The 25,629-nt window shown below is 38.9% G+C and overlaps 1 long non-coding RNA gene across 4 annotated transcripts; it reads right to left on the reverse strand.

Moving 5' to 3' along the window:
• Positions 1-10,094: 10,094 nt before the first annotated feature.
• LOC148011925 (uncharacterized) lies at positions 10,095-25,583 on the reverse strand. 4 transcript variants are annotated; one of them, XR_015689406.1, is made up of 3 exons: positions 25,331-25,583; positions 23,985-24,088; positions 10,095-16,416 (listed from the first exon to the last, which is right to left on the reverse strand). It is a non-coding gene; the product is annotated as an uncharacterized LOC148011925 (long non-coding RNA). The 4 variants fall into 4 exon arrangements; XR_015689405.1 differs by having other exon boundaries at positions 24,392-25,556; XR_015689408.1 differs by lacking the exon at positions 10,095-16,416 and adding an exon at positions 16,427-23,752 and having other exon boundaries at positions 24,392-25,555.
• Positions 25,584-25,629: the final 46 nt, after the last annotated feature.

The raw sequence follows: 25,629 nt of genomic DNA on the forward strand, positions 1-25,629 counted from the left end.
CAAAATTTTACCAAGTAATAAAAACAAGTTTAAAAAACACATCTATTTAATATTAAAAGAGAGATGAGAATGCATGTAAGAACTACACAATAAAATTAGTAATAAATAAACTAATAAAGTCAATTCAATTCAATAATGATATTAAAAAAGAATAAAAATTTTACAAAGTAATGAAAAATAATTTTAAAAATCACATTCAATTCAATATTAAAAGAGGGATAGAAAGCATGTACATGCAAAGATGAAGTAAACAAAGGGATGCAAAGGCAAAAGAGTAATAATTGTATTTCAAATACAATCACCAATGTAATTTTAGAGTGAGAATTAGAAGGTAAACATATGTGTTTTTAATTTTTTTAATGATAAACATATGTAAAATGATGGTTTTAATGAGAGAAAGAGAATACAATATACATGATGGTTATATACATATAGACACACAGAATATACATAATATTATGTAATAATAAATAATAATACTACTAATAAAATATTATTTTATATTATCTATTTTATGAAAATGTAGAGAGAGATTTAATATAATAATAACAATAATGGTGATGATAGATTACAAAGAATAAATAGATTACATAAATATTAACATTAACATATCTTCAAAAATAAGTATTAAAAACAATGAATAGTTTAGTTAAGCTATTTTACATTAAAATCTATATTACCTAAACTATTACTCATGAGATAATGATGTAAATAATGCTTCAAGTACCTTAGGATTTGTGTGTGTGTGTGTGTGTTTCCTTTAAAAACTTGAAACGTATAGAATTATTGAAAAATTAATAAGTTAAACTAACTCATAAGAAACTTAAAATCTAAAATTTTAAAGCAAAAAACCCAAAAATAATTAAAAATAATTTTAAACTAAAAGAGCACATTTCGACTTTAGAGAATGTACGCATATCCAATATTTCTTAAAAAGTACAATATAGAGGGAAGAAAATAAAGTTGATATTGTCAAAAGTAGTCCCTAGGAGTAATCTTTTCAGGCCTGAGTAGATGAAGGGTTCACTTGTTACCTACATCCATACAAGACAAGAAGGTGAGAACCTTGCCTTCTAATGTGTTTTGTAGGTGTCATCATAGGACTCGGTTGTTATCTCGGCCCCACCTACAAAGACACTAGAAATACTAAATCGTGAGGGCATATTGTCACAATAAACTATGAATTAATAAGGCGAAAAGTTGATAACTTTGTACATTAGGAAAAAAATGAACTCACAAATGAGCCTTTTAGCCCCCCCCTCTCTCCTCCTTAAAACAAGGAAAAGAGGAGAGAAGAATAGTAAAATAATCCTCCTCTCTCTCCACTTTTTCAATCTCGTTTGGCCTTTTTTATATTATCTACAAAGATATACTCAGATTCCTTCTCTCTCATCATTCAAGAAGTCTTTTTCAACCAAATTTTATATTAAAAAAGGAGTTACTTATGGGAGTGTGGTGCTTCATTTTCAATGCAAAATGCTTAGTAGATACGAGGTAATTGATTTTTTAATCGAGAACAAGGAAAATGAAATTTCGAAAGTTCCTTTTAAGATATTTTGGGGATTTTTTATATCCTAGCTTTTAGTCAAAAAACAAATCAACTGGTCAAATTTCATGTTTTTTGGAGATGTTTTTGGATGCAAAATAGAAATATCTAAAATACGAAAAGTCTTGGACATCCCTACCCTCTGAGCTATTTCCCCCCATATCTATACTCTCTCATGGCTCTATTGTGACATCTTATCTGTGTTTATGCAACCTTCATTAACAGAGTGAATTACTTACACCCTCCTTTCCCTTGGCACCTTTGTGTGCCTCTTTGTGCATCTCCACTCTACCTCTTGTGACAACCAAGTAGGATCCCTATTTCTATTAATAGTAAAATGAATACAGAAAGAATAAGCTGCATATTGAGATAGAGATTGAATATGCCCCATTATTCAAAAGAACCCAACGTACCAATGTCAACCCTCAGGTTTTGCAAAGTTACAGGCAAATGAGATTAAAACATGTGGATTTGTGGATTGATGGGGGAATCTACCCAATTGACCCCTTAAAAAATAGACCTCCAACTTTCTCAGGAATCACAAATTTGTTGAAGTATGTGTGCAAGGGTGAAAATGGGTTACTTGGTTATATTAGGCGTCTCAATGATCAGGCGTTCAAAGTATTTACAACTTGCCAAGCAACCATAAAAAGTTACCATGATGTGATCGTTGCACATCAACTTCATATACAACAGCTCGTAGGACAAGTGGTACAATTGAATGACACTATAATTCAACAAAACAATCAAATTATTTCAATGCAAGACACTATCCATGACATTGGTATCTCATATAAGGAGGCAAAGGCACCATTGGATGACTTGAGAAATATCAACAGCAAGCTAACACAAGAGCGCAAATGAAAGAAGAAGCTAATCAATGAGTTAATTGTGAATAGTGGCTAGTGGAAGTGACATATCAAAGCATGTAAGGTAGCTCAGAAAGAGAACCTAGGTGAGGGTGAGATTGGATCATGTATAAGTAGATTGCTGAAGGCAAGTACATTGGAAAACGCTTTGAGCAATCGTAAGTTTAAGGTTGTGAAGGAAAAGGTGATTGAGTGCACATTAAAAGATGTGTTAAATGAGTTCTCAGTTGTGGATGCACAATCTATTTGTGACAAGGTCGGCATTAGCATAACGACTTACTCAAAGATATTCAAAGGTGTGAAGGTTGGGTTTGGTCATGTGCTGAAGAGAAATAGAATCATGCCTCTTCCTCAACCTTCAAAGTTAATAGAGGCCCGACAGCAACTTAATACAAAGGTTTTGGAGTTGATAGGAGATCCCATGCATGTTCAATGTGTGGAAACACTAAAGGTTGGGACCAAAAATGCATATGAGGTGAAGTTCATCGAACTCAACAATTACTATTTAGATTTGAACAAGGTACAATCGGCAATGGTAATGTACTACAATATGTCCGTTGAGGAATATAATGGTAAATTGCAGTTTGTTATAAAATTAGATGAAAGTGAGGTCGTCGAAGGAGTAAAGCTTGAAAGAGTTAGTGTAACTCTAATGAATAGAGCTTTACAATTCGACAAGAACAACCCAGGGAACTTTAGTGTTTAATATAAGTGCCACGTGTGGTGGCTCACTGCATTTGAAGTTCCTAAGGAAACATTTGAGGTGTTGCAGCTCTTCTTTATGCACACAAGCATTCCAAGCATCATCGATCGTCAGGAACATGGTGAGATGCTCTCGGTTGAAGGGTATGGTCAATACTTGGTTGAATGGCATCTTGCAGGAGACTTGAAAACTTTTAAATGCATGTGTGGAATCTCCAATGGTGCAAATACAAAGAATCCATGCCTATATTACTTAATAGAGAGGGTGGAAGGAAAGGACAGAAAGAAGAACTGGCAAAAGGTGACAAGTCCTGCACCGAGCGCAATAGAGAAGATCCCACTTGGAAGCCCATCTTCAACATTCCCTTGGATCGTATTCACATTTATTCATTGCATGCTTTTGTCAGAATCATGGAGAAACTTGTATATGAATACATTTGCTTTGCTTATAGGATGCAACCAAAAAAAGAAGCCATTGCAACGTGTAGGAATGTGAAGCGAGTGCTATCAGAAATTGGGCTACACAAGCATCAAGTGATGATTGAAAAAGATGAGAAGAGATCAGGAAAATCTGGTAACTTACCAAAAAAGCCTTGCTTTGGAGGGGCAAAGGCTAGGAGGTTTCTCTCAATACCCATCAATGAGAAAGGGAACGTCATGGTTCGTAGGCTGCAGGACTACGATGGGTGGAAAAGGTTACATTTTGCAGTTCCTGATCGAAGTAATGGAGGAAAAACAAGATTAGCCAAAGCTAAAGTTTGGATAAGTCTTAACAAATTGACTCCCTTACTTCGCAAGATGGCGTTTAAAAATGAAGATAAGCAAGAATTTATCAATGCTGTGCATAGTTTCTACGAAAACATGGTGATGAATTAGAAGGTATCAACGCTCTTTTGATCTCATCATTCCAAAGGCAAGCTTCTCGAGACTTGTTCGCGAGATTGTGCAAGACCTCTACCGCACAGAAAGCAGGAGGTGGTTTTTGGCACAAGGTCAGGATAGACGTGATCGCTTCACAAAAGAATATCTTCATGCTCTACAGTGTGTTGCACAGGCCTTTTTAGTTGACTTGATGACTAATCTCAACATTGTGCAATGCATGCGAAGCGCATCACTGTAACTCCCAAGAACTTCCAACTTGTAAGAAATCTTCAATCAGTGAAAGATGCATTCATTCCAATGGAATGAACACAGATTGCAATGTTATCTTTTTTGGCATAGTGTTATCCTCGTGCATTGGACATATGACTATGTCCCAGTGTAAAACTATTATATGCGCCCTTAAAATATGAATTAAAATTTTACACTTTTCCTTCGCTCTCAACTTTGACTGTGCATCTTTGCTGTATTTTCAATTCTTACTTACAATTTTTGTTAGCACTGTCAATTTCAATAGGAATAACATGCAAAAATTGCCATTTCTTGTTGTAGACTTTACTCCTAATGCCTCTGTATAGTCTATGTGGTGCGAAGTTTCTAAGGACCAGTAGTCGCGATGTTGATTTCTCAATTATCAATCCATCCATAATTTTGGTGTGGGATAATTTTTAAAATACTAAACTGTATCGGAATGCGATGAAACTTCACACGTGTACTCGTTAGGTGGCCAAGAGCCCATTTTTTTTTTTTGAAAAAAAAGTGCCTATAGACCCCTGGTCTGAAGTCTGGCATCTAGAGCCACTTTCCTATCACCCTCAAATCAAGTAATGATTACAAAGCTAAAATTGATAGAAGATACCCGTCTTTCTGGAAACAAGAAAGTGGCTCCAGACACCAGACTTCGGACCAGGGATTTGCAAATACTTTTTTTTCAAAAAAAATTAAGTTGGGCTCTTGGCCACCTAATGAGTGTGCGTGTGAAGTTTCGTCACATTCCGATAAAAGATTATGGATTTACGATCACACAATGGACAGTACATATGAAGCTGCATTAACCCGGTTTTGGGATTTAAATGGGTTAAAAGTACATTCTTATTCTCCTTTTCACATCTTGATTTCTTTGCTTCCTCCATTTTCACATCCTCAACCTCTGTCTCTTCTCTGTCTTGCCCTCCTTGAGCTTGCATGTCATGCACTAAGCAAGCATGTCGCCGTTTTGGCCCCGGGAAGACATCACGCCAAGGCCCGCCACCTAGAGCACAGGAGCCTCCTCTAGTGCAGCAACAGGTGCTCCCCATAGAGCACAAGGACCACCACAGAAGAAGAGGAGATGGAAACCAGGCACTGTCGCCCTTCGAGAGATAAGGAGAATCCAACGCGGATACGAGCTTCTCATCCCGAAAAGTTATTTTCATAAGGTTGTTTGAGAAGTCATGCAAGACTTGGAGTTGAAAGGGATGGAAAGATTTTGGGCACGAGTGCGGGATGGCCCACCAGCAGGAAGGTGGACTGCCGCATCTATGGAGGCCCTACAAACACATACATAGGGGTTTCTCATCGCCTTGTTCGATGATACACAGCTTGTGGCCATCCATGCAAAGCGTGTCACAATCACAAATAAAGACATGAACTTTATCATTCAGCTTCAACACGACAAGGGGACTCCGTCATAGTTTACTAGATTAATGATGCAAGGTTTGTAATGAGTGTTACAGCGCCATAACATCTTGAAAGGACAAAAAAATTTGTATACTCTGTCACATTGGAATTTATTTATGTATATATAATATCTCATGCGATGTGTACTGAATTCAAATAATTGAGTAAAGTTATTTTGTTTTGTTTCTTGAAACGCACGACTCTTAATTTTTATTTAACGTACAAACGCATCAAAAGTAGTAATACGTATGGATACAAGTTATGTTATTGCTTATGCACAATCGCAAGTGCAATACTACGCGTTGAATTATGTTAATATATACGGATGTGTCATTCACGTACCACACATTATCATCACACTTACACAATCGCAAGTGCAGTACTACACGTTAAATTATGTTAACGTATGCGAATGCATCATTCACATACCACACATTATCGTTACACTTATACGAACCACACATTTATTTAATAAATATTTATTTGTAGGGACAAAGTAAAGTATCTTATATTCATCAAGAAAAATACATGTGATGGCTGTTAGTTATGGTAGATACAAAAAGCCGATAGCCAACAAGAACTCTCAATTGTTCCTTGGCTTTTTCATCGGTGGAGAGGAGGGGCCAGCTTTTGATGAAAATATAAGTTCCTTCTTTGCTTCAAAAATGATGCGCTCCACCTTCAGCTCTTTCTCCAGGAGAAGCAGATCTAACACTTTAGCGAGGTCGCCTAATGTAGCAAGTACACACATTGATCTACCACGCGTTTGGTCAAACAAGTAAAGAAGCTTTGATCGCTTGATTAGCACCACCTTCTCCAAGCTAAATGTCACAGATATCGCTCGAAAAGGTCCAAACTTGGTAAAAGCTCAAATTTTCATGATTATTTCTTGCCCTCCTAGTGAGCACTTCTTATGGAAGACCACCAAATCTGCAACAAGGTTACCAATATACTCCTTCAGAGCTAAATCCTTGCGTTGATCCGCATGTCGAGCTCCTCCTTGCCTTGATACAAACTCATCTATATACAATATGTCATGAATGACAAAGTCAAATCAAACAATATATTTAGTGACTAGCCTAGAGTTATAAAAAAGCAATGAAACATGATGGTAGGATGCGTCGGGTCCCCCAGAGTCCACCGGTGAAATCTTGGCAAAAAATGATACCTGCAGTAGCTGCTGCGGCATCTGGGGCCACTTTTTAGGCAAAAAATGATGCTTGCAGTAGCTGCCCTGTCCAAAGTCTGGTGTCTGGGGCCATTTTCTGTAAAAAATGATGCCTACAGCAGCTGCCCTGTCCAAAGTCTGGCGTCTGGGGCCACTTGCTGTGCAGGCATCATTTTTTGCCCAGATTGGCCTAGAAAGTGGCTCCAAATGCCAAACTTCGGACAGGGCAGCTGCAGGCATCATTTTTTGCCAATATTTCACCGGTGGACTCCGGGAGACCCAACGCACCCTACCGTCAAGTTTCATTACATAAAAATATATGATAGTTAGAAATCTCACCTTCTCCAGATCATCTTGTATCTTCATTTCCTCGTGTGTCAGGGAGGCACCTCTTTGGGCAAAGGGATCTACAAACTCCTTGGTAGGAAGCTGGGGCCTTGGTCCGAACAAATCATGCTGTAGTGCTTCAAATTCAGCATCTGGCACAAGGTAATCTTCTTCAATGAGGTAATATGCTCATATGCTGCTATGATCGCACTCATAGTATCTAAACTTGTGCCATCATATCTTCCAATCTTTGCCATTGCTGGATGCACATCCATGCAATCATAATCGATCAGGTCTTCCATTAAATCCCTGACTAGGATAGAAAACAACTCTTCTTCCTTCATTTCCAAGTATTGCAATACATATAATAGAAGCAAGTATTGTACACCATCTACTTCAATGGGTGTCAAGGAGGCAAGGTTGGGTTTGTCGACTTGTGACTGTTTTGAAGAAGATGGCACCATGAGAGCCAACCCTTGCTCTGCTACCACTCAATGTTCCTCTTCAACATTTATGAGCTCTTCAGTCTGTTCTTCTCCCGTGTATGTGATAGAAACAACCTATGGAGTTGTATCTTCATCGCTCTCCTCCTCTAGGGGTGTATCCAATGCAAGGAGGTAAACTGCCAATGCGCAATCACACTCCACGAGATCCAAAGGTGATATACCTGGTGCACTTCCCATGGGAATAGTGCATACTCTATGCGAAGGATCCACATGGGCCAGACACCTATTCACCATTTTTTGGTGATTCTTCCCTGCCTGAATTACCATGAGTTGTTCCAGAGGCACCCAAGTCATGTCGGATCCCTCGATGGAGTATGTGCATGTAGCAATGGTGCTCACAAAGTCTTCCAAAACCTGAAGGGGGGGATCCAGCGATGAGAGCACACTTTCAAGGTTAAAGTTCTTAGAGAAAACCTGGAATATCTCGTCACCCTGGTTGGCAAAGATAGTCTTGTGGATCCACTCATCAAAGTGTGCGCGAGCATCCATCGCAGGTAGGAGGGATGTGGTGGATATAAAGAGATGAAGATAGAAAGTGTGAAATGAAAAAATGAAACAAGAACTAAACTAGTTCTATCTTAAAAACCTTAAGTTTTAAACCATTAAGGGTTGTTCGCATACAATATCTAGTTATGGATTTACTTACGTCTTTGTAAAGTTTACATCCATATGTAAATGTGTTGATGTGAAAAGTGTATAATAAGTGTATGATTTTGCATAAATACCATAATTTTTAAATATTGCAAGTTTATAAGCGACAATATTCTATTGGCCAAAAAAATCAAAAAATTTATAGGTGTTAGATATTATAACTTGTGGTGTTAGGATTTTTAGGGAGACTCTACAATTTCTAAAATATGTGGAGCCACACACTTTCGGCTGATAACAGTATTCTTAGCTCGGCTTCGAATTTTCCTACCATCTAGTTTAAAATAGAAGCTAACAAGTGGATTTTGCATTAACATTGTAATTTCCTAGCACATTATACTCAAGGACCAATCATCCTCCATTTGCAAAACTTGGGGCTTGCGGCCCTCACAAATGACAGTAACATCCACAGCTGCACTTTCATGCATGTCTTGATCAAGGCGCAACCATTTACCCTTGAGCATCCTCCATCTATGATACTTAAACACTAGGCATAAAGTTTGTTGTGCAATAAAGTACCTGTAATTGGAAATGAAAGTTAGCCGATTCATCCCAAAGTAAGATAATAGTCAACTAAGAGAGAAAATTTTTACCTGAAAGCCATGTCCCTTGTTGTGACTCGACACTCCACTGTGTCAGGACTGTGAGTTATTTTTTATGTCCAAGTTTTGTCTAGAATCCTTGTTACATAATCCTTTGATGTATTTTTTATGATGTACATGCTTTTGGTACATCTCAAACCCTTACATTCCTTGAACATGTGTGCAAAAATTGGAATCGGTATAAACCAGCTTAGATGTACATTCTTTGAGCATGTGCTTGGCTTCATAGAATTCAATATGTCTACTGAAATTTTTCTGCTACACATGTGTAAAATGTCGCTACTACACAATGGCCATTCTATGCTATTGAGATTTCATATGTGCATAGACTCAAGGGTTCCATATTCTCAACTCCCCTTTGGCAATATGTACTTGGAGTCATAGAAAAAAACAAGGTCCTCTGTGAGTTGCTTAGTTGTACGCCCCTCAAAGAGCAATCTACCAATTTTGAGGTGGTAACACTGAAAAGAACTAGTGAAACTCTCAATGTTTTGCTACTCACAGCAATCCGAAGGGTATACTTCTGCAAATACGAGACAAGTTGTTGCATAGGTATCATGAAATTTCTCATTCTCAATGAGTTGCAAATACTTACTGTTTGCAATGTTTTGTTGAAAGGGCACAGTGGCTGCAATATATATTTATTTTTGCATGAATATATGTTGTATAAATGCCTCTGTTACAAGGTGAGAATCAACATTCCTTTATCTAAGAGCTAAAATTTTACCCTTCCAGTGCTTTGATACATCAGATTGCAGATGCTTTCACCCTAAAAGCTCCCTTCATACTTGGACGCATTTGTACCCAAGATGAGCAATGATACGTATCAATGATCCAATTCCCTTTTTCATATTTTCTGTTATGTATTTCTATCAAGAGAATGCTTGTTCTTCTCTCAGGCATTATAACCTACGCATTAGATGTAAAGAAGTATGCATTAACCCCTAAATAATAAGCATTTTAAGTATGTCCAGTAATCACCAATATGCCATACAAATCAACATGGCATTAAGAGATGTTTACACTTTTGTAAACAGACATAAACATCGATATCGAAATGCATGTGGATATATACATCAACACAAAGTATAGATTTAATTTCAAGACATCACTTTAATCATACCATTTACATGAAATATAATAAAAAGAATAGCACAAGAATACTCAGAGAATTTTGCCAAAATAAAGTGTATTATAATGAAGAGGGGTCTGATTTGACTCAATACATTGTATGAAATGTGGGTATTATAGAGTAGTTGTTACAAGGATAGCAGCAACATGCTATGCAAATCTTAATAGGCACATTGGATTGGCACTTGAGATATTCTAAGACTTAACACATTGTGTGTTATATGGATGATATGATACAAGAGCTTCATGGATCATTGCCAATTGGCATGGAGATCCAAATGGACACATAGGACCAATAAAGCAGAGGATTTTTTATCCATCAACTTCCAATAGATCCATATCATCCAACACAAAGGAATCACTCACCACATCAAAATAGTTGATCAAGAATTATATGCTCCACCTAAACCTTGTACAATACTTGCATGTACAAAAAAACACCTACATGAATCCCTTTTAACAAAAATACTTGCATGAATCCCTTTTAGCAAAAAATATCTAGATAAATGCATTAATAGAAGCAATACAAAACACGGCAAATTTACCTATAAGCTGATTTGCTGAAAATAAGATTAAATCATTGATAATCAAAACCCATTGCAAATGATGGACATAAGAAAACATCAATCCCATCAAACATAAAAGTCACCAATTAAATGAATAAATTTTGGCACCACAAAATATGGCAGATTTACTTGTAAATTGAGCTACAGAATCTCTGCTCTACCTTGTGTTAAGTGCTGCAACAACAATTGATCCTTAAGTTAGAACTAGCATCAAACCCTATTGTAAAGATAATAGAAAAGGGATAATGCAGAGAGGAAGAAAGAGAGTGTGTGAGTACGCGGGAGAGAGAAAGAAATGAGCACCTATCCAATCTTGTCCAAATTAATCTCTGCAAGAGACAATTTTGCAAGAGTTAGTATTTACATGAAGGTATACTTGAAAAACAGTAGAAAAGAGGAAACATGGAGAGAGAATGAAAGAGGAAGAGAGAGATAAGCACTTATGCAATATCACCCAAAATAATCTCTGTAATAAAACAACAACAAGGGTTAGAACTAACATTGTGTTGTATTGAAAGGATATCAGCAAAAAAAAACCAAACAGAGAGAGAGATTAACATCTTTACCTCTTGCTCCAAATAAACTCTGCAAGAAAACAACAATTAGAACCAACATCAAATTCTATTGAAAACACAGCATAAAAGAGAAACAACACATAGAGAGAGGGGGGAAAGAAAGGAGAGAGAGATGAGCACCTCTGTCTCCTGCCCCAAACAACCTCTGCAATAAAACAACAACAACAGTAAGAAATGACATCAAATCCTATTGAAAAAATAGCAAACAAGAGAAAATGCAAAGAGAGATGGGCACCTGTGTTTTGCACAAAATCTGGAGCTGCGTGGAGAAGAAAGTGCAGAGGTAAGCAGAATGCTCAAAACCCTAATTACTCTCAGCAGGGAGCTTCAATGGAGACAAAAATTCACGAGTATAGAGAAGAGAGGGAAAGTGGTCTGTTGCTCAACTTTTGGATCAAACTGATTTCGTGAGAGGGAAAAAAACCAAAATTGAAAATTCTCCAAAAAAAGGGGAGAAATACGAGGTGAGAGAAACTCAAATTTTGTGTACTATTCATTCTCCCTTTTTTTAATCCCCCACTACCCCTTTTTTAATAGAAAACCCAAGATTTCAAGAGAGAAGATTCACCCTTCATGGTTGTCAACATCTAACCTTCCTATTGGACAATCCAAAAGGCCCACATATTAAACTATATTATTTTTAAAGGACCATTTGTGAGTTTATTTTTTTCCTAATGAATATTTTGTAAGAATTTAACAAGGAAAAATAAAACATTGAGATAAAAACTTTTGCACCCTCTAAATTCAACTAGGTATATACTTAAGGACCTTTTACATCACCTTATGACCACTAGACAACAAAGTGCATACACACGCGCATGCGTGTGTGTGTGTGTAGAACTGTAAGAGAGGGGGATTTAATAACGGGGAAATACTAGCTACACTAGCTGGTATATAAAGTGAGAGAGACTTAAATTTTCATCATCATATAAATATACAAGTCTTCTTTGTCCTTCACCTTGCTCTCCAAGCTTCCATGTCTTCCTTCCCTATCTTCTAGTCTTTCTCTCTCTATTTCCAGTCTTTCTCTCTCCTCGTAACTGCCTTTCTCTCTCTTCTGCTCTTCTTCTTCTTCTTCTTCTTCTCTGTAGTCTTCTCTCTCCTCTTTCTCTCTCCCAGTTCCTCTCCTTGACAATTGGCATCAAAGCTAGGTTCTTGGTCCCAGTTAGTCCCTCATTTTACCTAGTTACAACTTTCTAGTCACATGGAATTTTGAGTCACAGGTACACAGGTACATGGAGCAGTAGGGGAGTTTCCAAAGATTTACGGACCACAAGGACTGCATGCAGGAGCATTAATGGTGGCTTGGACCATGTTTGGAGGAAGGAAGACCGACTTTGGCAGCTCGTGGGTCATTTTTGGCCCATTTTGAAGGTAAACTCTTAGTAACCGTGGTCACAGGAGTTAGAAGAAAGCCTAGCTAGGGTTACTTTTCAGGGAGGGCCTTCTCTCTCCTCATTTCTCAAGCATCCTGCAAGCTCCCATGGAGAAAATCAAGCCCAAATCTTGCTCCCCTCCCTCTTCCATGAAGTGTCAGCCCTCTCCCTTTCAATTCTGAAGCTCAAGAGCAACAAACCAAGCAGGGTTGAGCTGTGGTGACCATCTCCAACCCTCCAGGAGTAGCCCCGTAAAATGCGGTGCAAAATGCGGGCTGCTTCCTAGCCTGTTTGATAGCACCCCAACCCTCCTCTCCTTCCTGGCTATCACTTCCAGCTCATTGCAGGTCCCCTAGGCAAGATTGAAGCCTTCTTTCTCAGCTTCTTAGACTCCTCTTCCACCTCAAGAAACCCTGATCATGTGCAGTCCATGGCAACCATGAAAGCTTGGCATCAAGCTCAAAAATCTTGAATATTTTGGTCTTTTCTTGGTCTCCCGGGAGTCCCCTCTTCAAGCCTAGCTCAAGATTTGGCCACCAAGAAGCATGGGAAGAAGATTAGAAGCAAGATTTGAAGACATGCACTTGTGGGCAGCCATGGCTATGGAAGTAGAGCTTTAATTTCAGCAAGAGCTCTTCATGGGAAGGTCTTGAGCCATCCTATCCCCAAGCTACAGCCACATTGAAGCTCATTCTCAAGATTTGAAGGCTTCTTGGAAGTAAGAAGGCATTATGGAGTGCCCATTTGGAAGGAATCATCCCCTTGATCAGTCTATGCAAGCAATGCCCTTTCCCCATGGAAGAATCCTTCTTCCCCAAGCTTGACTTCATCCTTTCTTGATGAAGCACAACCATTTTGGAGCTATGGAGCGTGCGGGATCAAATTGGAGCTCTCATGAAGGACTGAAGTGGTATTAGTGGCTGCCTTCTTCATCAAACAACTCAAGGTAACCGATTCTTGGCTCTCATTCTCTCCCATTAAGCCTCTTGTTGAATCCTATCCACTTGTTTGAGAGAATGCATGAGTCCAAGTAGGTAATAGGAGTCCCAAACATTGTATGCATGCTGAATATTAATCTTAGTCATTCTCATTTGATCTTATGGCATTTTAATGGATTTTATTGATGCTGAAGCTTCATTGAGATTATATGTTGCTTACCCATAACCCGTTTGGCTTCTTGTGAATTGGCTGAGCCAAGAATTGATTAAGAAAGCCATTGTATAAGGGTGAGTAGGCAGTGAGTTACTGCCAGTAAGCTCTCTATCCTATTCCCCATTCCAATTCCATGCACTTCATGAAAAGCCCAAAATTTCCATTCCTAAAATGCATCTCATGCTAGGTGTTTAATTAATAAATGTTTGCCATGTATATTACGGGTGAGGAAAAGCCCGATGCCAGGCGAGGTGGCAAGACAAAAGAGGGGTGACCCCCCCTTGCCATCAAAGACCCTGAAGGGGTGCACAACCGGGCCCGAGGGGAACTTTGCCCACCTCCCGATAATGTAGAGCCCAAAATTCGTTTGTAGGTGCAGGTACTTCTTGGAAAATTGAGAAATTGACTTGGCATGATGGAATTTTGATGACTATGACATGACACACTCTTGGGTGCATGGGATGTATGGATGTACCTTAGCAAATGTATATTTAGATACACATGCAACCATGTATGCAGTGATGTATGGGAATGCATTGCCTTACTTGGGTTGAAGATGGATGTATGTATCATTGGATACACCTATGCAGTCATATATGCAGTAATGGCAGTGATTATGCATATATGAGAGCCTATCTTGTTGATATGGTCATGGGAATGCTTATTCTTGTGCTCAGTAATGCTGAAGTGATGCCAAACATGCTAAGGGGTGCTCAAGTGATACATGATACCAAGCAAACAGTGAATCCCACAGTGCAATAAAAGGAGAACCCAATTTCAGCCCTCTTGTGACTATTTCAGAGTGCTAGAGAAATTGCTTGCATTTGCAGAGGTGTTGCCACTCCCAAGAATTTAGGTGCTGACCTTGGAGAGTACTTTCAGGCCTTGCCAAGAACCCCATTTAGTTTTGGACAGGTGAATGCAGCCTATGCAAGTACCCAAGGTATTTTGGAAAGAATGGGCATTCCCAACATCAGCTTTGAGCAGGGAGAGCCCTCACAAAGGCATGAGGAGCCCACAAACAATGGGATGAGAAGTAACTCTCAAACCACACCCATGCCACCTATGCGTGCTCAACCATCTTTTGGAAGGAATCACTCAAACAATGGGTCATTTCTTGGTAGCCCAATGGATCAGCCCCACTTTGGGTATATGGGACAGCCCTCCAACAATGAAAGGGAGTTGAGAGACAAGATCATTTTCTCAAAGTTCAATGGCTAGTCGTCCTCACCAGGCGGCTGAATTAAAAGAATGGCTCTCGAAGCTTGAAGACTACTTTGACATAATGCCAAGAAATGACGATCAAAAGATACACTTTGCCACGATACACTTAGAGGGCTTTGCCCACACATGGTGACGGTATATAAAGAGGGAAAATCAGCAGCTTGTTGACACTTGGGATGCATTCAAAGCCCTTATGATTCAAGTCTTTGTATCTCCGGTTGAGAAGGAGAAGCTTGCAAGGCAATGGTATGGATTAGAGCAACGTGGGACGATGGTCCGTGACTATGCAAACCAATTCCTCAATCTCACAATGTATGTTGAGTCCATTAGTGATGATGCAAAGCTCCACAAGTACATTTATGGGTTGGATCCCCAACTCTCGGCTGATGTTTCAGCCCAAAGCCCATCAGATTTGTTCAAAGCTATTGAGTTGGCTGAGAGGTACTCTCGTAAGTACTGCCGAGACACTTCATTTCAGCATGGACTGCAAATAGGGCCATCTCAACCACTATTTGGGCAGCAAAGAGGACCTATGCAGTCATATTTTGGGCAACAAAGAAGTGTTGTAAGACTCGGGCAGTTTGGAGCAGGTTATGGTGGTGGAAATATGCCATTCAGCACCCCGAAGATCCCCACATACCCCACCTTTAATGCCTCTAGGCAAAACAGTAATTCCAGGACTACAAGCCAAGGAAGAGCTGAAAATAGACAAGGGGACAGCAGGGGGAAGAATGCTTCAACTTTTGGTGGTCAACGCTCTATCCCGATGGACCTCTACAAAGAGAGGAAAGAAAAAAGACTTTGCTTTAAATGCGGGGAAAAGTATACAGCCGAGCATGCATCTAAATGTGCTTATAGGAATGCAAAAGCAAGGGTACATAGCATGTTAGTCTTTGATGAATCTGATGAGGATCATGAGGATGCTAGTGCCTTTGCAATCACGGCTGAAAATGATGAGGTTGAAGAGGAATGTGGGCAAGAAGAATTCTTTGACTCGGCTGACACCTTCCCATTTGACCCCGACAGTCATGTAGATGTAAATATGGGTGATAAGAATGATTCACATGCTGCTGCCACTGTTTGTACTATCTCCCTGGATGCTTGGATAGGATCTAAGAGCCCCAACACTCTTTGTCTTCAAGGCAAGATTCACGGGAAAGATGTATTTGTCTTGGTAGATAGTGGTAGCACACACAGTTTCATAAATAGAGCAGTCATGGACAGGCTGAAATGTTTTGTCTCTGATTTACAGCAACCAATGAGGGTGCAAGTGGCCAATGGGAGTGAGGAAATTAGTATTCATGTATGCCCAGCTGTACCTATTAAGATTGCTGAAAATTATGAGCAGAAAGTGGATTTGATTGCACTCAATATGGGGCCGATAGACATTGTGTTGGACTGCGATTGGCTGAAAACTTTGGGCACCATTTCCATGGATTTTTCATTGCTGTACATGTAGTTTTTCAAGGCTAGACAGCTTGTTCACCTGCAGGGAATTAAAAACAGTAGTGAATTTCAGCTTATTACAGCCAAACAGCTCAAGAAAGAGTTCAAGAAATGCTCCCATATTTTTGTGCTGCAATTAAACAAGGAAAATGCAGATCAGTCCCGAAAAATGCATGATAATTCAGCCCTTAAGGCTCTACTTGCGGAGTATGGTGACTTGTTTCAGTTACCTACAGCATTACCTCCCAAGAGAGCGGTTGATCATCCCATTGATTTAGAGCCCCATTCCAAGCCGGTCCCCCTTATAGGTTGTCCAAATGTGAAAGAGAAGAAGTGGCCAAGCAGGTCAAAGATTTAGTAGATATGGGATTCATTTAGCCTAGCTCATCCCCTTTTGCATCACCTATCTTGCTGGTCAAAAAGAAAGATTGCACTTTCAGGATGTGCATTGATTACAGAGATATGAATAAGATCACTATCAAGAATAGATACCCTATTCCTAGGGTGGATGACCTGTTAGATGAGTTGAAGAGAGCTAAGTATTTCACAAAGATTGATTTGAGATTCGGCTACCATCAGATACGCATGCGTGAAGGGGATGAGATAAAGACTGCATTCAGGACTGATCGTGGGCTCTATCACTTCTTAGTCATGCCGTTTGGCTTGACTAATGCACAAACCACGTTTCAGAGCCTCGTGAACAAAATACTTTAGCCTTACTTATTTAAATTTGTATTGGTGTTTTTCGATGACATCCTCATTTATAGTTGCTCAAAGGAAACTCACCTTATGCACATGAGGCAGATATTTGATATACTTAGATAGCATAGACTCTTTGCTAAGGAGACAAAGTGTTCGTTCATGCAGACTGAGGTTGAGTACTTGGGACACATTGTCAGTGAGACAGGCATTAGAGCTGACCCAAAGAAAGTGTAGTGTGTCAGAGATTGGCCCACACCTGCAAATACTACCTCTTTGAGAGGATTCTTGGGTCTCTCCTCATTTTTCCGCAGATTCATTCGGCACTATGCCACTATTGCAGCCCCTCTCACTGATAGGCTGAAGAAAGAAGCATTTTTTTGGGATGCATTGGTAGATAGAAGCTTTAATCAGCTGAAAGATTTGCTTACTTCAGCCCCTATCTTGGTATGCCCTGATTTTTCTAGGGAATTCACCATTTAGTGTGATGCCAGTGGGAGAGGAATTGGTGCAGTCTTGCTGCAAGAACATGGGGTCATAGCTTTTGAGAGCCGAAAGCTAGCTGAAAATGAGAGGGTTATAAATGTCTATGATCAGGAAATGTTGGCTATCCTTCATGCCATCAAGAAATGGTATCACTATTTGTATGGCAGCCGATTTAGAGTGAAAAGCAACCATAGAGTACTCAAGTACTTCTTGTCTCAGTCGAATCTGACTCTGAAGCAGAGGAGATGGATAACCACCTTATAGAACTATGACTTTGACATCACCCACACTCGTGGGAAGGACAATGTAGTGGCTAATTCCCTGTCTAGGATGTTGTCATGTAAAGTCTCTGCTATCATGGAGTTACACAGTGATTGGATACATGAGCTTCAGGAGGCTTACCTATTAGACGCTAATTTCAACAATGTATTTCAAAAATTACAGCAAGGACAATGTGTGGAAAACTCTTCGTATTAGCTGAAAAATGGGCTTTTATGGTATAATGGCCGAATTGCCATCCCTCATACCTCCCCATTCAAGCAGAAAATCATGCAGGAGATGCATTCAACCCCTATAGTTGGTCATTTGGGAGTCTTTAAGACCTATGATAAAATTACTAAAAGCTTTTACTGGAAGGGCCTTTGGAAAGATGTGAATGACTTTGTCTTGGGCTGCGTGCCTTGTCAGCAAAACAAGGATAGCACCTTAAAACCAGCTAGTTTACTTCAGCCATTGCCTATGCCTGAAGGCAAGTGGACACACATCACTATGGACTTCATTACTGGCCTACCGGTGACCAAGAAAGGTTGGGACAGCATCTATGTAGTTGTGGACAGACTCACAAAGGCAGCCCATTTCATTCCCACAAAGACTCAGTATAATGCTTCTCAAGTAGCCAGCCAATTCATGGAATATGTTTTCAAATTACATGGCTTACCGCATGTCATTGTGCATGACCGAGATGCTAAGTTTATGAGTAACTTTTGGCAGGCAATTTCAGCTCTACGGGCACTCAGTTAGCCCCTTCCACTTCTTACCATCCACAGACAGATGGTCAGACAGAAAGGGTTAACAAATGGCTGGAAACTTACTTGAGGCATTTCTGTCATGATGTGCAGTATGCTTGGGACTCATGGTTGCACTTGCCTGAGTTTGCCTATAATAACTCTACACATGCTAGCATTGGAGTTTCACCTTTCGAGGCCTTGTATGGCTACAAGGTGCCCCTTCTTGTGGTTATCTTCAATGATAAAATAAATCCACAAAGCAAGGAAGAATTAGAGAGAATGTAGGCCTTACTTCAGCACTGTAAACCTAACTTGAAAAGAGCCCAAGATCAAATGAAGCTTTATGCTGATGACAAAAGACGGGATGTGGAGTTCCAAGAAGGGGATTTGGTCCTCTTGAAAGTGCCTAAGTCTAGATATGCCTCCCTTAAAGATGGGTCCAGCAGTAAATTTGCACACAAGTTCTATAGACCATACCGGATTATCAAGAGAGTGGGAGACTTGGCATATCGATTGGCATTACTCCCATCTACGAAGATCCATAATGTCTTCCATGTGAGTCAGCTGAAGCCCTTCATTGGCTCAGCAATGGACTATGTTGAGGAACTCCCGCCGATAGATGAAGAAGGCATCATTCAATACATACCCGAAAAAGTTATAAGACAAAGGGAAAAAAGGCTTCGCTCTCGCTCGATCATGGAATACTTGATTAAGTGGCAAGGTTTACCACTTGAGGAAGCTTCTTGGAGGCCAACTTCAGTTTTGGAAGAGTTCCCATACCTTTTAGAAGCAGATTTGGCTGAAATCTAGCTAACTATGGCCCTGTTTTCCCCCAGACAGACTGCAGACAGCACTCTGTTTTAAAGTAGATTTTATTCTGCACTACGAATAGCAATGCACACCATACATGGGCTGAAATTACTTCTCGAGAGCTCCGTTTTGATGTATAGCACACCTCGTTCGGAGCCTCCCACAGAAAGTTATGACAGATTTACTATAGCAGGGTCCTGTAGTAAACAACATGCTGTCCACTATTTGTAGGCCGCATTTACTCCAGATATTTGGATCAAAAACTCATGTTTATAACTCCCCAATAAGGCCCATGTATCATACATACCCCATGGCCCATCATACACAATAATACCTCTTCATTCAGCAGTATATCCTTGTAATAATGCCGCAGAGTAGTACTCTGATCGGCCCCTCCCAGTTACCACACTTGCCCAAATTGTTTTTGAGGGCAAAAACCTTCGGGTGGGGATGGAATGTAAGAGATGGGGATTTAATAATGGGGAAATACTACATTGGCTGGTATATAAGGTGAGAGAGACTTAAATTTTCATCATCAGATAAATATACAAGTCTTCTTTCTCCTTCACCTTGCTCTCCAAGCTTCCATGTCTTCCTTCCCTATCTTATAGTCTTTCTCTCTCTATTTCTAGTCTTTCTCTCTCCTCGTAACTGCCTTTCTCTCTCTTCTGCTCTTCTTCTTCTTCTCTGCAGTCTTCTCTCTCTTCTTTCTCTCTCTCAGTTCCTCTCCTTGACAAGAACTAGACAACAGCTAGGATAAATCTAAAGAGGAAGCATGCATGAGTTCTTGGTTAGCTCTTTTCATGATGAGAGAAAATAAACTTAAAGGAAATACAACTCTCACAACCTAAAGGAGATACATGGAGGTTATAGTTCTTAAATCAAAACTACCCATGCTTCAAACAACAAATCTATTCTTAAGATGAGCTCAATATGTTACTCTAGGGTGTTTAATTGGTCCAAGCAAGACAAAAGTATCATTTGGATGAATGCACGTTACGTATGATGTCTATTGTAGGTAGATTATAATTTTAAAAGTCAAAGTGTCTTTAAAAAACAAGTTGAAACATCTAATTGTAGATGAGATTAGTAGATACCCTAGTACCACAACAATGAGAGTCAACAAATGTAACGAGGGTTAAAATGAATGGTCCACTATTCATACCTTACTTCATCCATCATATACATATTAAGCTTAAATAGATTTGCTGAGTTAGTTCATTGAGTTTAGAGAGTTAAAGAAATCCCTTCAACCAATAGATGAGACACATGAGTAGCTTAATTTAGAAGAGTATATATATATATCAACAACTATCAACACATATAGGTGAGCTAAGTGATAAACCATTGTCACAATTTGCAATACAGACCCATGAGAGAAAGTGAATGATTTAATAAATCATTTTTTCAAATACAATTAACATAAAGATGAGCAACAAACTCTAGGGATCTCATTGATTCCCACTATATACTATTAATCTACTTTTGCATGGCAATGCATCTCAAAACATATTAGTATATGTGATTAACTAAGTTAATTTGATTGAGGAGGATGTAGTGGAGGCTTGCGGACGTGCTTCCTACCACCAAGTCTCGGAATATGCATTGCAACATTGTAAACTAGCATACACATGTGCTTATTAACCTATTGCACATCTTCAAAGCCTATAGGGAAGTTAGTTCCCCTAAGGCTTACTACTGCTAAAAAGTTCCAAACTTGATAAGCTGATATGGTAGTGAACTTTAGGTTGGCAAAACATCGAATCTATTTTATATATTATTTACAACTTTGCCTTGGGAATTTCAAATCAACCAGAAGGCTCCCAAGCTTATGTAGTGTAAGGAGGAGGAGTTTGATATTCAAAAAATAGAGAGGATATGGATACACATGCATGCATGTGTGCACGCACATAGATGTGCATTAGGATGCAAAGTTTCCTAATTGTCATTGACAACGGTCCTTCAAAGCCCCGTATGAAGCATTGAAAGACTACTAGTGCAAGGTGCGAGAAGTATCTAGGCATGGAGTGTCTAGTCAAGATTATACCTTAAAAGGTTAGGTGAAATTGTGATTCATGTTAAGTTGATGCCTCTAAGTTTTACACTAAAATAAGTAAAAAGGCATAATTAATATTAATCATGATTATCCCTTCAAAAGTTATGTGACATTGTGTGATTCACGTTATGTTTTTTCTTTCTTTCTTTTTGGTGTAATACCACCAATCATATCATTTGCTTAAAGTTGAGTTAACATTTAACTTTCTACCCTCTTGTTTTGGGCTCTACTTTTTAAAGCACTATCTATGGTATGAAATTATTTATTCTTCGCCTATCATGGGTAAATCCTTCATGAGCTGGCAAAATAGCATCCCCCCCTCCCAATGACTAACCAATACAACCCACAAGTTGGATAGTAAACCACTAACTAGTATGCCACCCAACCAACTACACTACCCCATGTTATAAATTATTTAGAGCTTTATCTTGGGGATCTCAAACCAACTAGAAGGCTCCCAAGTCTATGCGGCATAAGGAGAAGAAGTTTGGTATTCAAGAAATAAAGAGGGCCTCTCATATATGTGTGTGTATGTGTGTATATACATATGCATAGATATACATTTCGCTTCTTTGTGACTCAACTACCCATGAACCTTCTTACCGTATGAAATGTACATCAGGGCACAAAGTCCCCTTATTATTTATTATTGACACCAATCCTTCAAACCTTGGTGTGCAAAGCACTGGAAGATCATCTAGATAAAGCATTAGAAGAATCTAGGCATGGAGTGCTTAGTCATGATTATACCTTAAAAAGTTACGTGAGATTGTACGATTCACATTAGTTCAAGCCTATAAGTTTTAATTTTAAATTAAATTAATTTTTAAATTAAATTATTACATATTATTTATGTGTTACATTTGTTATAAATTATTATTTATGTTGATAGCATTGCTTTATGTTTATCTTTAGAATTTTTTATATCTAACCAAGTAATGAATTTTCAATGTCTTTTACTTTTTAAATATTACTACATATCATTTTTCTTTTATATTTTTTATAAGCTATTGTGTATGTTTGTAGCTTTTTTATTGCAACACATAATAATGTATTGCTATTTTTTATTTTCTATATTATCACATATTATTTATGTTTTATTTTTGCTATGTATTATTATTTATGTTAGTAGCTTTATTTTATGTTTATCTTTAGAATTTTTAATGCCTAATTAAGTAATCATCTTTTAATAGTTTTTAATTTTTATAATATTACATATTATTTTTCTTTTATATTTAATATATATTATTATTTATGTTAGTAGATTTCTTTTATTTTTATCTTTAGAAATATTTATGTCAAACAAAGTAAAGATTTCTAAATACTTTTTAAATGTTATTTCATTTGTAAAAATCCATCTTTAACAGTTCTGTGTATGTGTGTGTGTGCACGCGTGCGCATGTGCATGTGTGTGTGCGTGCATGTGCATGCATGCATTCGTGTGTGTGTGTGTGTGTGTGTGTGTGTGTGTTTTCTCCCCACCAACTTGCTTTGCACATTAATGCTATTGAATCAAATAACATTGTATGATGCTCAAAACAAAGGAGAATACTAAAGCATAATATAGAACACACATAACAACATATAATAAAAATATAAACAAAATATTGTAGTAATATACCAAATAATAATAGGTGGAAAAAAATGCAAGCATATGTAGATTTATCATAGTACATATATTTACACACGTTCATTCACTTTACATATATACATTTACATCATATATGCATTTACTTGCTTGAGGTTATGGGATCCACACACATAAACCTCAGATATGTATTCTTTCTTACTTCTTTATGTATGCATGTGCATTCCTAGCTGGTTCACACACACACATACAACCTAACTTTTGTTCATTATGTCATAGGCGTTTGATCTTTGTTTGAAATAAAGCATGTTCACATATTGCATGCACATGGAAACCTAATTACTTCTTAACATTACTTTGCATCTGCACACATGCATGTGCACGTGCATATTTACTTCTTAAATTTACTAGTGCACCTTGGTAGCTTAGGTATACAATTATGTAAATGCAAAGACTTACTCTAATTACATGTTATTTGTCTTACCACTACACCCTCTCGGAAGTCTTACAATTTTGACTAGACCCATAGATAGGCACTAGAGTTTTGGGATTGCCTATGGGTACATACGTTCACAAGAGACATATATTCAAAAATATGGCTTGGTACTATTCAATATTCACACTCTCAAATTAGTGCAATTCTCTTTTGATTATCTAGGCTCCTTTTCTCTCACATGGATCCACTCCAACATGATAAATTGAGATTGGAAATGCCTATATTTTAGGCCACCTACACATAAGTAGATTCCTAGTGAATATGGTGGTGTCGGTGACAATATAATTGGTGGTATTACAACAGAAAGAGGAAAAAAGCTTAACTTGAATCACACAATGTCATGTAACTTTTTCAAGAATAATCATGATTAATGTTAATTCATTTGGCTTATTTAAATTTAAAAACTTAGAGGCATGAAGTTAACGTGAATCATATAGTCTCACATAATCATTTAAAGCACACTGACATGCTCAAAGAGCTCTATGAGGTCGGAGTCATAGCATAGTTGCCACTTTTGCACGCGGTCATCAAAACCGGAAGCTTGAGGTGGTACTCGATCTCCATCAATACCTACACCATGTATTGCATGTTATCTTCCGACATGGACAATACCTAGCCATTAAAGATGCCAATGCCATTGGAAAAAAGCACGCTAAATTGTTAAGGTAAGAAGTCAGCACATCTCATCCACATCATCAAATCCTGGTGAAGTTTGCAAGACTTTGGTGTACACATCATTGGAAATTTGATGTATATTGTATAGTATAATGTATGCATAAGGATGTACCCAAATTGCAAATTTTGTATATACATAATTCAAAATTACAATGTGATATCAAGCCAGGTGGTAGTGCACCAAACGAGCGTACGTACTGTTAAGGCTAGCGCCTTGTACGGTGAAGCAAAGGTTGCCATCCTGATCAGCAGCATGAGAAAGGCGGAGGAGTTGCTGTAATGGCTGGTGCTGTTGTTGCATCAAGTGGGAGTGATGGTGCAGAACTGGTCACTAATACGAAGGAAGGCTATCTCGAGGAGCTGTGGCGAGTCCTGCGAACAAGGAGGTTCTTACAGAGAAGAAGCAGCAGCTGTCCGCCACCTGCAGCGCCACACCTAGGTTGCAAATCTGTTCAGCAGGAGTGGTCGAGATCTCATCCAGTAGGATGATTATGGCCTGCAGAGATGCTGTGAAGATGCATGCATAGCACTATGATTGGAAAGAGGAGACAATACTCGTAGTTTATCTATCCAGGTTTTGATACAGTGCTGTGATTAGAAAGAGGAGACAGTATTAATATTGGATGCAATCAAAGACAGTAACTGCCATGGCTCCCGTCTAATCCTGTACAAATGATGTCGTTTGCCTAGGTTGCTGTAATGGCTAGTGCTGTTGTTGCATCAAGTGGGAGTGATGGTGCAGAACTGGTCACTAATAAGAAGGAAGGCTATCTCGAGGAGCTGTGGCGAGTCCTTCGAACAAGGAGGTTCTTACAGAGAAGGAGCAGCAGCTGTCCGCCACCTGCAGCGCCACGCCTAGGTTGCAAATCTGTTCAGCAGGAGTGGCCGAGATCTCATCCAGTAGGATGATTATGGCCTGCACAGATGCTGACATGAAGATGCGCCCATAGCACTATGATTGGAAAGAGGAGACAATACTCGTAGTTTATCTATCCAGGTTCTGATACAGTGCTGTGATTAGAAAGAGGAGACAGTATTGGACGCAATCAAAGACAGTAACTGCCATGGCTCCCGTCTAATCCTGCACAGTTGATGTCGTTTGGGGATTTGCAAAGGAGTATAAAGGGCTGTGCTTGCCTGTAATCTCATATTTCAGGTGGTCGAAGATGAGGGATGAGAGCAGCATCCAAAGCAGAAAGGCATATGCCTGCATTCTTGCTACTCTGTACTAGCAAGGCAGCGTGGAAGCACCAGAACCCAACATGTCAAAGCAAAGAGACAGACCTATGTGGTGGGGCAGGTGGATGATTGATGAACAGCCAAAGAAGAGGGACTGGTAATGCTAGTCTCCGCATTATCTATTGGTAATGTCAATAGTTGGGAGTAATTTAGCATGTCAATTACAAAGGATAGTTCATGCAAATGCATTATTGTCA

Source organism: Lygodium microphyllum, chromosome 28, assembly GCF_053477565.2.
Source record: "Lygodium microphyllum isolate KBCC chromosome 28, Lygodium_microphyllum_v1.1.10, whole genome shotgun sequence".
NCBI lineage: Eukaryota > Viridiplantae > Streptophyta > Polypodiopsida > Schizaeales > Lygodiaceae > Lygodium > Lygodium microphyllum.